Source organism: Lolium perenne, chromosome 1 (assembly GCF_019359855.2).
Source record: "Lolium perenne isolate Kyuss_39 chromosome 1, Kyuss_2.0, whole genome shotgun sequence".
Taxonomy (NCBI): Eukaryota; Viridiplantae; Streptophyta; class Magnoliopsida; order Poales; family Poaceae; genus Lolium; species Lolium perenne.
In genome coordinates, this window is record NC_067244.2 from 187,315,466 (window position 1) to 187,329,476 (window position 14,011).

General features: G+C 39.4%; 1 long non-coding RNA gene across 1 annotated transcript; it reads left to right on the top strand.

The window, feature by feature from the left end:
- The first annotated feature begins 1,173 nt into the window (after positions 1-1,173).
- LOC127315942 (uncharacterized) lies at positions 1,174-3,491 on the top strand. The gene is made up of 3 exons (XR_007860180.2): positions 1,174-1,673; positions 2,259-2,550; positions 2,994-3,491. It is a non-coding gene; the product is annotated as an uncharacterized lncRNA (long non-coding RNA).
- The last annotated feature ends 10,520 nt before the right edge of the window (positions 3,492-14,011 follow it).

Below are 14,011 nucleotides of genomic sequence, written 5' to 3' on the forward strand. Positions count from 1 at the left end.
GGAGAGGAGGACAAGGGCGATGAAGGGGAGGAGGAAGATGATGAGGATGGCGTGGAGGCAGATGGTGGCATTGACGTGGCCGGCAAGAAGAAGAAAACGAAGGCAGCGCCAGGCACACGAGGGCTCAAGTGGAAGGATCTTGAAGATCAGTGCCTTTTGGACTCGTGGAAGATGGTGAGCATCGACGCGGTCATAGGCACCAATCAAAAGTATGGCTCCTATTGGGCGAGGATCAAGGTAGAGTTCGACGAGCGCAAGTACCTCGACAAGGACTACACCATGATGGTGATGAAGAGGAGCCAGAAGACAATGTCGATACGCTGGGCCATCATACAGGCGCAGGTGAACACCTTCCATGGCTACCATTCCAAACTCGAGAATATAGCGGATAGCGGCACAACCCTCGTTGACCTCGTATGTACGCCGCTGTCGCTTCTCTTGTTTCTTTCTATGTGGCTATACATAATTATTTCTTCACCTCCTTTAATTAGTTGAACCATGCTCTATGCATGTACCGTGCACGTTCGGAAGGCAATAGAAGATTCACCTTGCTACATTGCTACAGCAAGCTCAAAACTTGCGAGAAGTAAAGGTTGACGTGTATCTCCTTAGCGAAGGGCAAAGATGGTCTCATTGATTTGGATGCGCCGCTCACAGCATCAACTAAGTGCCATGTCGGCAACAATGCGGCCAAGGCCGCCGCACTTGAAGCAGCTTCGACCGACAAGATCCAGTCGTCGATCAACAAGTGCCTCGCCACATCTGTCCTGGAGGCGGTATTTGAAAAATATATTTTTGTAATTCTAAAAAATCTGAAATTAAATGGGTACATATTTATAAACATTCTGAAGGTATTCTGCAAATTTCGGATGGAAATATGTTGTATTTTGAGCCATACGAAAAAGACAAATTTCTGACAAAAATCTAAAGTTTCTATTCCTACAAATTTGTTATTTTTCCTGAGCTCAAAATACAAGGAAATTTCTACTAAAAATTTACACAAGTATTCAGAGAGCTCTTTTACGGTGATTGGCACGGAACTTTGGTTCCGTCTAATCTAATCTAGGTTCCGTCTAATATATTTTTTCGTAGCCGTTGATTAAATCGGTGTGTAACTTCTATAATACTTCAACAATTCTAAACTACACGTTTTAAAGGTCAACTCATCAATTCATCAAATAGTAATCAGAAAAATTCTTCATGAACTCCTCCTTTCTCCTCAAACACGCCGCCGCCCTCTCCTCAATTGCGCCGCCAGCTGCCGCGGCTGCTCCCGCTCCTCCGTCGCAGCCGCCAGCCTCCGCGGCCGCCCCCTCTCCTCCATCGCAGCCGGCAGGCGCTGCCTCCTCCGATTTTGGCCGACGTCGGCTGCTTCCAACGCCGCCCTTCACCGTGCGAGCTCAGCTAACCTATCCTCTACCAATTCCACCGTTTCTTCCTTCTACATCCTCAACTGTGGCCTCAACTAACCCTAGCTGCAGAAGGCTCCAATTCGTGCTCCCTGGTACTACATCTCGATCACGGGGCCGCCTGGCCTTCTTGCGCTAGCGCACACCCCGTCGCCTCCCCGTCCTCCCAACGCCCCGGCGCTAGCCCGCCTCTTCCATCGCCACACTAAGAGATTGTGGGCTATGCTACTGCCGCCGCCAGCGGATCTGGCCTGAAAGTTGCAGGTCTAACAAATCCTCCCCTGATGCTCTTCGTTTGCAAGTTTTTTTCTTGACATGTCCTAATGGATTATAATTGATTGGGAAGAATTTCAATATGGAGTTTGTCATGTAAAAATCACTGTCAATCAATAGTTACTGAAGCATCAATTTTATCATGTACGTGGATGATATTTGTTCTTTCAGAACCCAAACGAGAATAGAGAGAGAGAGAGAGAGAGAGAGAGAGAGAGAGAGAGAGGTATCAAGCATGTGTATGTACACATTTGCTGTATGTGTGTGTGTGTGTTTAGCCCCTTTGGTTTCTGATTTTTCCCCCTTTATGACATATTCCCTTTACTTCTCTTTGAAGAACTACACTGTTTAAACTCTGTGTTCTGTTTGGTTTGGTACTGTCAGTATGGTGTATATCAGTAACACTGGAGTGCTAATCTCAGCTAGACAACAAGATCTTGTTTTTGCAGCTGAACTGTGCCCATTAGCTCATCACAACATTTACTATCTTCTCTGTAGGCCTACTCACAAACATGATAACCATGCTTAAGTGTACTGGGGATGATTTTACTTAATGTTACTATGTTCCTGTTTCAGGAACACTTTGTGTAATGCTGAATACGAGCTCTTTCTTGAAAGAACACTAGAGTTGTCTGATGATGAAATCGAACACAAGGAAAGATACAGCACTGAACAAAGTCACAGTGACCTTGATCTGGGAGAACCTATGGATGTTTTGAGATTGTCAGAAGATGGTGAATTGACAAATGAATCGGAAAATAGGAATGATAAAATATTGCTGAAAAATATGGGTGGAGTAGAGAATTTAGACGCTCAAGCAAAACAATATATTTCCCAATGGCAGTCCCACTTAGATTCCATGGAAAAGGTAACATCTATCTCATACCTGACTTTGCAAACCCAGATGGTTGTTACTCCATCCTCTTCACTATATCTGTCCTCAGCATTTGGATACTCTGTTTCAAAATGTATGTCCTTTAGGGAACTAAAGAGTGTAGTTATTGTGTTGATTTCACTCTCTACCCCTATTAACTAGCGTTGGAATGGCTTAAATGGTTATACTATGCTAATTAATAGAAACACTTTTCTCAGCATTAGTTCTTGGTTTGTGCATATGGCTTAAATCGTTATATTATGTTATCAAAGTTCACGGACATACTATGTTCAGAACCATGGGTCCTTTTTTTTTAAAATTACCTTTTTTGTCGAGAATGTCTGCTCGTTGCAAGATAAACTATTTTCTGTGATATCTGAGGCCATCTTACTTTAGCGAGAAATTATTCTGATTTGGGCTGCTAACATCTTTTACAGGTTATCCAACTCTCGGAACCTTCTTGTCCCGGTGTGTAAGAAGCTATTCATTCTGTGGTACATGGTCTTGTAATTCCGTCTAGTAACGCGAGACCATGATTTCTGTGGTGACAATTGCCATGCTTAGGATTGTGAAGCTTTTGCCAGGTCGGTTGTCGTCTCCCTGCGGCCATGAAAACGTTCTGGCTGTTCATATCACCTGTGGCCATGTACACAGGAAAGAGAGTCTGTGGACTAGAGTATATGAGCTCCTGTTCTCAGTCGCCACAAAAGCTCATGGCGGTCGAGTTGCCTGCGAGTGGCGGGTAGCTCATGTGAAGTTAGGAGGTGGTGTTTCTTTTCGCTTCCTCGTGCTGAGCATATGCTCTGCTAGTTTGTCTAGCAATCAACCTCTGCGACTCTTTTGTCATCTGTAAAGTTTGGTTATCTATAACTTTGGTTGTATCAGACTGCCAGACTGTATGAAGTTGAATCCCATTGGTTATTTGTATTTTGTAACTTGAAGGGCGTTCCGAGAAAGTTTCTCTGCTACAACATACACTTTGGTTGGTAGCATCCCTAAAAATTGTGAAAAAAACTGTTGAGTTGACTAGATTTGTGTCACTATCCTTAAAATTTCAGATCCAAATTTGATAGAGAAACTAAAAGGACAAATCTAGCTATGAATCAAAATTTTGTATTTAGTTTGACATTGCTCATAGATAGATTGAACTTTTTGCGTCTCTATTTGAAGATTGAATTTGGACTTGCCCTTTTCTGGGGCAAAACAAGCTATGAATCAAAATCTTGTTGTTTCACTTTTTTAGAAACTTCTATGATTTTATTTCATATCCGCATCATGAGATACCGCCAAACGTCAACGATAGATTAAAAAAAAAGGCTTACATCGTTCAATCATCAGATGCTAAAAGGTTCAATCCTTTTTTTTAGTTCAACTCCTACGATTTTATTACTGATCCGCATCATCAGATGCCACCAGGTTAGCAACGGTGTGAAAGATAGATTTGGGTGTATTTAAGATGCGTGCAAGCTAATCTGATGGTTCAGCCGATCAAAAGGTCGTTCGTCTTTTACATTTTTCGTAAAATCTAGTAGAGGTTCCGGTCCCACATAATTTGGTTCCGGTCCCATACTTTTGGTTCCGTCAGTTTGGTTCCGTCTATTTAGCACCGTCAGATCAGGATGTATGGAGGGTTATTAAAAATGCCAACCACTATAAAACTTGTATGTGCATGTATTTGTAGAATAAAATTTATGATTTTTTAAAACACATAAATATAATTTTTAAATATTACAAAAATCAGGAGCACTGGCACCTGGGTGCACCAAATCTGCTCTCCTACACGAGCTAGATAAAAGATGTCTAGATGGTGCCCTGATGATATACGTGTACATCAATCCTTAATAAAATACAATACTAAGTCAAACTGCTAGGCTGCAGAAAGCAATGTCCGTATGTACGAAAATGTGAAGTCTGTACTCCATACGTCTTATAAAATACGTCTCAACTTTGTTTAAATTTAAACGCTTCTAGACAATATTTAGTATCTAGATACATCTAAATTTAGACAAATCCTTGATCCAATATAATATTTGAATGAGATATCAGCTGTAATGATTTTAATCTGTATAGAAATTTACTTTGCTAACTTAAGTCGGTGAAAAGAAGAACTCCAAAGCTGATCGGTCAAATATTTAGCGTATGTCAGTACATACTGTTGCTACTTACAGAGGTCATGGTGTCATATAGTAGTATAAAAAAACCACATGGTGGCAGAAAAATATAATAGGCTCTATTGAACTAACTCATATGTTTGTATGAGTATGTTAAATAAATAAATAAATAAATGTAACACGTAAAAGCTGAATTAACCCCAAATTCGTAAATATTATACGAGACGTTGAATTCGAATAGTAGGACCCTGAGATCGATAGATATACTGTTGCCACCGACAAGTTGCTCTCAAGGTATACTGCTAGATTTGTCAAATTACCAAACTAGCGAGGAAAAAAATACTAGCCATATGAACCACTATAACTCTGTAGATTACTGCACAATAAACGTTGATCCGTACTAGAACATTGACGCAAAAAGTATAATACAATATATAAAGGACCTTAGGACCTAGATAACAAACTGTGTCAATTTGATTCTAGATTTATGTCAAACGTCTCTAACCATTTTCATCGATATATAAGTAAATTACTAAAACATGAGAATATATACTGAAAGCAATACATGTTTAGTCGACCTATCTTTGAGAGAGGACAAATTAGTGTACTTTATTACGAAAAGCTTGTGATATTGCATCATAATGGTCTAAAGATCATACGTTTATTTCTCATGTACCCCTAATTATTTCACTCTCTGATTGTTAGCATTACACACCAATCTAACATCACATAAAAAAATTACCAACTATCTCATAGTCTGATTTATTTATTGTACGTAGAAATTTACTATAGTGTAAAAATAACACATGTGGTCAATCTAATGTATATGGAAATAGCATAATAATTGTTCATCCAAAAATACTACGGAATACTTTTGTACTTACACGCATGGGTGAAAGTGCATGGAGCCCCCATGTGTGGTTTTGGTAATTAATGACAATCCCTATGGACTAATGTTTGCATTGAGTTATATTTGTAGGAGTTGTCCATAGGCAATTCTTGAACCATATGTTGGCTTCAAGGTTGCAATAAGAAGAAATTGATGAAGGATATCAAGTGTCAAGTATGTCTTGAAGATGAAGATGAAGTGAGCCCTCAAGCTACTTCAAGACATCAACATGATGAAGAATGAAGAAATGAAGTGCAAGTTCAAGATGAGCCATCTCGAAGAGATCCTTTGCTTGAGTCTTGCCATCCATATGGTGATCATGGATATGTGAAGATGCGCCGAAGAAGAAGTTCTCCCATGGTGGATTATGGGGGAGCAATCCACAAGACTTCGTCAAGCAAGCACAAGCAAGAAAGGCGTTCCATCTTGTTGAGGTCAAGATCGTCGTCATCGAGCTCAAGTGGAATGCGCAAGTATAAGGTTTGCTCTTGATAGGGTTTGTTTCTCACCGGTCTCATAGTGTAGTTGGAGACCGGTTTATAGTTTAGTTGCCGTACTATCAAGAGGGCTCTCGAGTGAGTAACTCGATCGTATCGTTCGGAGAGAGCTCAAACCTTTGCATCCTTGCATCATCTTTCTTGGTTGTTATTTGGACCTTATCCATGTGATGTTTTAGAGCTTGTGCTTATTCTCATGACAAGCTCTAGTTCATCGAAAACGGATTTCGCATAGATCACTTATTGCGTTTTCGAGTTTGGTTCATCATCTTTCTTGGTTTTATTTGGATCTTATCCATGTGATGTTTTAGAGCTTGTGCTTATTCTCATGACAAGCTCTAGTTCATTGAGAATGGTTTTTCCATGGGCAACTTGTTGCATTTTCAAGATTGGAGGTTTTACCGGTATGTCTTTTTGAGATAGGTCAAACCTTTCATCATTTGTTTCTATCCTCCTTTGCTGGACTATGATGTTTCTATGCATATTGTTGTAGAGCTCGTTGTTGTGATTTCAACGAGCCCAAGATCATCGAAATCGGAGTCCGGATGCAAAAGTTATGCCCGTTTTAGTTTTGGTGTTTCTGCAGTTTTCTTAGGCCGGATATTTTGGAAATATCCGGGCCGGATTATCCGGGCCGGATATTTCGGAAATATCCGGCCCCCCCAAATCGTCTAAGGACCGGAAGAAAAGCAGCTCTGGATAGGGGCCGGATTTTTGGCCGGATTTTGTCCAGGTTTTGTCCCCGAGGCCGGATTATCCGGCCCCGGATAATCCGGCCCCAACTTGGGCCGGAATATCCGGCCCTGTTTTTGCCCAAACGGCTTGATTTTCTTGGGGGGTATAAATACCCCCCTTCTTCCTCCTTGGGCTGTGCTTCTCTCACTCTCTCTCTCCTCCATTGTTGAACTAGAGAAGCTTGCTCTATCTCTCAATCCCTCCATGATTCTTGCCCCCATTTGAGGGAAAAGAGAGGAGATCTAGATCTACATTTCTACCAATCAAATCCATCTCTTTGTGAGTGGAACTCTCTAGATCTTGATCGTGGTGGTCTGTGTGAATTCCTTTGTTCTTGGTGTCTTATTCCCCCAATAGCTTTTGTAGCTTTGTTGGAATTCTGAGAGAGAAGGACTTGAGCATCTTTGTGGTGTTCTTGCCATTGCATTTGGTGCATCGGTTTGAGTTCTCCACGGTGATTCGTGGAGGTGAAAGCAAGGAAGTTGTTACTCTTGGGTTCTTGGAACCCTAGACGGATTCTAGGCCTTTGTGGCGATTTGTTGGGAGCCTCCAATTAAGTTGTGGATGTGTGCCCCAATCTTTGTGTAAGGCCCGGTTTCCGCCTCGAAGGAAATCCCTTAGTGGAACCGTGACCTAGGCCTTTGTGGCGAGGGTCACCGGAGATTTAGGTGAGGCGCCTTCGTGGCGTTCGGTGTGTGGTGTGAGTACCGCATCTTGGGGTGAGGCCTTTGTGGCGTTGGTGTGCATCGAGCAACCACACCTCAAGGTGAGCCTCTTGTGGCGTTCGGGAGCACTAAGCAACCGCACCTCTCCACCGGAGATTAGCACTCGCAAGAGTGTGAACTCCGGGATAAATCATCGTCTCCCGCGTGCCTCGGTTATCTCTATACCCGAGCTCTTTACTTATGCACCTTACCTTGTGATAGCCATCGTGCTTGAAGTTATATATATCTTGCTATCACATACTTGCTTGTATTGCTTAGCATAAGTTGTTGGTGCACATAGGTGAACTCTTGCTTAGAATAAGTTGTTGGTGCACATAGGTGAACCATAGTATATATGCTTTGGGCTTGACAAAGTAAACGCTAGTTTTATTCCGCATTTGTTAAGCCCATCTCGTAAAAGTTTTAAATCGCCTATTCACCCCCCTCTAGGCGACATCCGTGTCCTTTCAATTGGTATCGAGCAAGGTCTCTCATTCTTAGGCTTCACCGCCTTGAGAGTAAAGATGTCGGTTAGGGGATTAGATCACAATAACTTGTTTATATTTGATGGCACAAATTATGATCTATGGAAAATTTATGTGCTTAATATTTTGCGGGGTATTTCCCCGAACATGGAGCGATTTCTTGACATGGGTTTTTCTTCTCCTAAGGATCCCCAAAATTTATCTTATGAGGAGAAGAAAAACTCTTGTCTCGATGCTCTTGCTTCTCATGTGTTTTCCATTGTTGTGAGCAATGTAGTTACTTCTTCAATCATGCCTTTTGGGAGCGCTCATGAATTATGGACAAAGCTTCGAGATAAATATGATGTGTCCAATATCATTGAGGATGATTGTATTGCTTCCACTTCCTGACGTGATGAGTTCTCATCTTCATCCACTTCACCAAAGTGTTTCAAGACACAAGGTAATGATATGGTGAGTGGTGATGGAAATTGCAATGTTGGTATTGAGCTTACTATTGATGATCCTTCATCTATATCTCATTGCAATGGTTCATCTTTGGACTTAAACACATCTAGCACTAGAAATGATTTACATGCTTGTGTTGATAGTCCTTGCATATCATGTGTAAGTTGCTTGAAAAAATCTAATGATGATATGCTTGCATTGTCTTGTGGCCATGATAAAAATGATTCTATTTCCTCTAGTTGTTGTGTGTCTAACAATGTAGAGGAAACCAAAGATTCTATTGGTCAAGACAAGATCTTGAAAGGAGCCTCAAGTAACTCCTCATCTTTATTTCACGGTCCTCATATATGCCTTATGGTCAAGGGTTCCACGGTACCTCCTACCATGGAACCTAATATGTCTCGTGGTGATAAGAATGAGGATGAATATGAAGAAGAGGATTGGGTTGTCTCTCTACGCGATAAAGGTGAGAGTGTATTCAAGGTTCTTTACAAAGATAAAATTGCTAGCTCTCACTTCTTTGAAATCTTGACTACCGCTATTGAGAGCCAAAAACTTATTTGGATGCATGAGAACACCATTGATAAAAAGGGTGCTCTTGAACGAGAGTATGCCGATGATGTAGCATCTTTAAAGAATGATCTTGAAGAAGAACAAGAGACCGTAGCCTCTCTTGAGGAGCAACTTCAAACCCTTGAGGTGTCTCAAAATGAAATATTTGCTAAACTCACTAAAGAAAGAGACCATGCTAAAGCTAAATTAAAATTGCTTAAAAATGAAAAGTTCAAAGTTGGTGTTGGCCATGATAAACTTGTTAAGGATCTAGATGATCTAGACAAGGCCCACAAGGCCTTGGAGAGCGAACACTCTATCCTCACCAAGTCATATGAGCAACTACAAGCTTCATATTTAAAAGAGCATGCTATGTTACCTTCTCTTCTTAATATGTCTTGTGATGATGCTTGTGCTACTAACTCTACTTCTTGTGAAGCATCTATCTTGAAGGAGAATGTTGAGCTAAGGGCTCAACTTGAATTGCTAACTAGCAATTATGGGAAATTGGAAGAAAATCATGGAAAGCTTTCTAGCTCCCATGAGGATCTTCTAGCCTCCCATGATAGGCTAAAGTTAGCTCATGAGACTATCATATCGAAGGCAACACCTTGTGAGCCTCATGTGGATACTAGCACTACTACCCAAAATGCTATATTGCCATGTGCTAGTCCTAGTAATTCATCCACTCATAGTATTGCTAAATCTTGTGATGAATTATCTTCCTTGCCTTGTTGCTCTAACAATGAAGGTTCTACTTCCTCTAGTACTTGTGTTGTTACTAACCATGTAGAGGAAATCAAAGAGCTCAAGGCCCAAGTCACTTCTTTGAAGACCGACTTGGTAAAGAGTCATGAAGGGAAATGCAAACTTGACACGATGTTAAGTGTGCAACAATCCCCCAATGACAAGAGTGGACTTGGATTCAAATCCAACAACAAGAACAAGTCCAAGAACAACAACAACAAGAAGGGCCAAGTACAAGTCAAAGACCCGGCCAAGATTGTTTGCTTCAAGTGCAAAATTGAAGGGCACCATGTTAGATCTTGCCCTTTGAAGAAGAAGCAAAAAGTGAAGCGGCCTCAAGCTCAAACTCATATTCAACCTCAAGTTGAAGAAATTCCACTTCCCAAGAAGAATCAAGCCAATGCTCCCATTGTGGAGAAATCTAGTGAGAAGAAGGAGAAGAAAAGAACTTGCTACATATGCCGTGAGAAGGGCCACATCTCCTCTTTTTGCACTATTGGTACCTCATCCAACTCTATCTCCATTGATGATGTTTATTCTCTTTGTAAGGATGAGGGTGGCAATGTGTTTGCCAAATATGTTGGTGCTCAAAGTGGTGTCAAGAAAAGAACCATTTGGGTTGCCAAGCCTATTGTGACTAACCTCTTAGGACCCAACTTAGTTGGGGACCAACAATCCAAAACTTGATCAATAGGTGCTTTTTGGAGGGCATTGGAGACTTGGCTACATCATGAAGAATTAAGGGATCTTCATCATTTATATTATATCAAGCCAAGTCTTTTGATTATCTTGCTACTATCATATATCCAATGTTCCTCCTTGCGGTAACATGTTCTCAACTCATTTATATTGAAAGTTACTCGCCCCTTTGCATGTGTTAGTTTTTGTTCCTAACATGTGTTTGTATATGTTGTGATTCCTATTTGTTTTTGCTTGAGAAATCAAGTCTATGCATGTTGGGTTGCACACCTTGTATTTGTGTTTGTGTTGGAGCCTCTTTGCATCTTGTTGTATCCTATATGGCTCTTATGAGCGATTAATGGACAATCCCATTTTGGGGGAGTGACATTCCTTTGGGAATTTCATGATCCTAACAATGTGTGTACATGAGGAATATCACTTAGAATTGATATTGCAAGATTATCTAGTCTCTATGTGGTATGCCATCTTCATGAGAAATTCAAATTCTAATGTCCATTAATATCTCTACTTGGATCTTATTTGCCTCTTGTGAAAATAAATTCCTTATCACATTATGGGGGAGTAATAAGCTTTGTGCATATTACAAGCCTAGAAAATGTGAACATTTGAGGTTGTGTCACATAGAATTGATACCGTAATTTATCTCTCTCCTATGTGGCATGTTTGCTCAAACAAGCTCCAATTTGCTTAAATGGCTTCATTGCTAATATCTTTGTGGATCTTATTTGTGAAAGTTTTTCTTGGCATGGTTTTTCCCAACGTGTCCCTCAATACATTTTTGGAAAACCATGTGCTTCAAGTCATACTATTAATTGCTTTGCATGTTGGTATGAATACTATTAATTGCTTTGCATGTTGGTATGAATACTATTAATTGCCTTGCATGTTGGTATGACTAAATGAAGCTATCAAGAAACTTTCTTTGCATGATGGTTAACTCTTATCTTTTACCATATGCTTTGTTCGTTGTAAATATGATCTTATGTATACTTATAAACTACCACCGGGAAATATTTCCTAATACCTCTTGTCCTAGGACAATTGGCAATCTATTATTGGGTAGAAATTTATTGATCATATTTACATTGGCTCTTGTGTTTAAATTGTCTTATTTATTACCATGAATGTGTTGTGCTTTGACTCCCATGTGTCTTCCTTGCATCTTATGGATCTAATTTGTCTATTCAAACTTTCTTAGCATTTTAGTAGATTTAGGTAGCGTGATGATCCTAGTTTTGTGCATTTAGTATTCATATGCAAAATCCTAGATAATGCACTAATCTTGGGGAGCTCTCCTATATTTGTTAGAATGCTTAACATCTCTTGATCTTTATCAAAAATTTGGTTTTGGGAGTCATAAATTTTCTTTTTGGTACTTTGTGCCATCATAAAAAGTGTCGAGGGTTTGGTTTATTTGTTGGAACCTTGCTCTCTTGGGAGTTGGTTATCTCATTCCTTTGTGCTTAGGTTTAATTAGCTTCTTATAATGAGATAAGTCTTTGGAGTCAATCTTGTGTTGATTTGATTCTTTGATATAATTTGGACAACCATTGTCTCTTGGTTTATTTGGTGTTTTGTCCAAATTGTATCTTCCTTTGGTTCTTGAAAGTATTGTGCATGCATATTTAATATATGTATATCTTATGGCATGTGTCACTTTCTTTGATCCAATATATAGGGTAAACTCCATCAAATCCTAATTTGGCTAAGATGTGCATGAAATTCAATTTCATATCTATATGCACATAGAATTGTGGAGTTTGTCCTATATGTTGTAGTGTGTCTAACTACTTCGGACCCAATTAGTTTGGGGACCATTTTGTACTTACCTTTGTGTTAGGTACAATGGATATGCATTGAATGCTTGTCTCACTCTTGGAAAGAAGTGGTGACTCAATGGTAACGTGAGGCAAGCTAGGATGATCAACGAACACATATCTACTACATCCACACCAATGCTATCTTGGTAACAAGTATCTTCTCATGCATACTTTTCTTGTATCCAACCTTATGGTTGCATCTTGGCATGAATCTCTTGATTTGCAAATGTTGTGCTTCTTGCAAAAGTCTTAATGAAACCTCTTTATTGTGAATGTGAGTAATTTGAGATGAGTGCATGTGTTGGGAAGTATTTTAAATCATGCTCATGATTCATCCATCCCAACTATGCCTATCTAGCAATTTTGTTGCATATCAATTCCTCAAGGCTCTCACATGTGCAATATAGATGAAAGTGCAAATTTAGTTACTTCTTTTGGTATCCCCGTTTGTGATACTTGTTGCCTTTCTCAAATGCATCCCAACTATCTTCTATCCCTTGTTGATATTTGTGATGTATTTTAGTTGTTTGTGGTTGAAGTTCATGAATGTACAATAAGATAATATTGAGCCTTTGGCCATGCTATTAAGCAAAAATCTTATTGGTATATTGCATGACTTCGTCTTGGATATCATGCTATTTTTCTTGTGTATCTATTTGGTGTGTGCATGTTTCTTTGTGGATAAATATCTTTGTGATATTGTCCACTTAGAGAAACTTATACACATAAGAGATGAAACATCTCCATTTGATATCTTTTTTATTTGTTGCATGTTGATTGGTCATGCTAAGAAATATAATTCATTGAAGACTATGATGATGCTTTTTGCTCATCCATATAATAGTCTTATAATATGCTTTATCATGCCTTTCACATATCTTCTTGGTTGAGCCTTTTATTATGGTGCCTCTTACTTTTTGCTCAACTATTTGTTTGTTGCAAGTGTTAAGCTTATTTCTCTATCTATGATCTATTCCAAATGTTTGTGTTTTAAATGGTAATGAGGGAGTGAGGATTCCATGTTATGCATATTGTATTCAAATACAACATTTTAATTTATGCATGTACCTTGGGGAGCTTCCTCATTTGATTTAGAGCACTATCTTGTGGTGATCATTAGAGTTTGATTCACTTGGTATCTTTTGTTTTTGAATGATATTATGGGAGTGATGATTCCATGTTTGTGCACTTTATACTCCAATGCAAATTGTCTAGTTTTGTGCACAAACCTTGGGGAGCTTCCTCATATTATTTAGAGCAATCTTCTTGATCTTATCATAATATCTATCTTTCTTTTGGTATCCTCTTTGTGACTCATTTGGTTGCTTGCTTCATTTGTTGAAGCTTCTTGACTTTGTTATCTTTTTGCAATCTTTGATCCTATCTATAGTGTGATTCCTTCCGAATATTCGCCATTGGATATGTGCATTTGATTCCACTCAAATTATGAGAAATGCACACGCTATGGAGGAACTCTCACTATATTAGCCTTTTAAATTTTTCACCCATTTCGGCAATTGGTGCCAATGGGGGAGAAGTTTGGAGGGTTTAAGGGAATTTGGTTATGTCTTTGCTTTGTGCTTAAGCATGTGCCTTTATTGCATTGCATCTTGTTGCTTTGCATAGTTGAATATTTAGAGGAAACTCCACTAGGCTTTGAATGCCAATATATGCAATGAAAGTCAAGATCATTCACACATGCATATATTATGGGGGAGTTTGCTCTATATATTCAACTTATTTGTTACTTAAATTCCTTATATAAA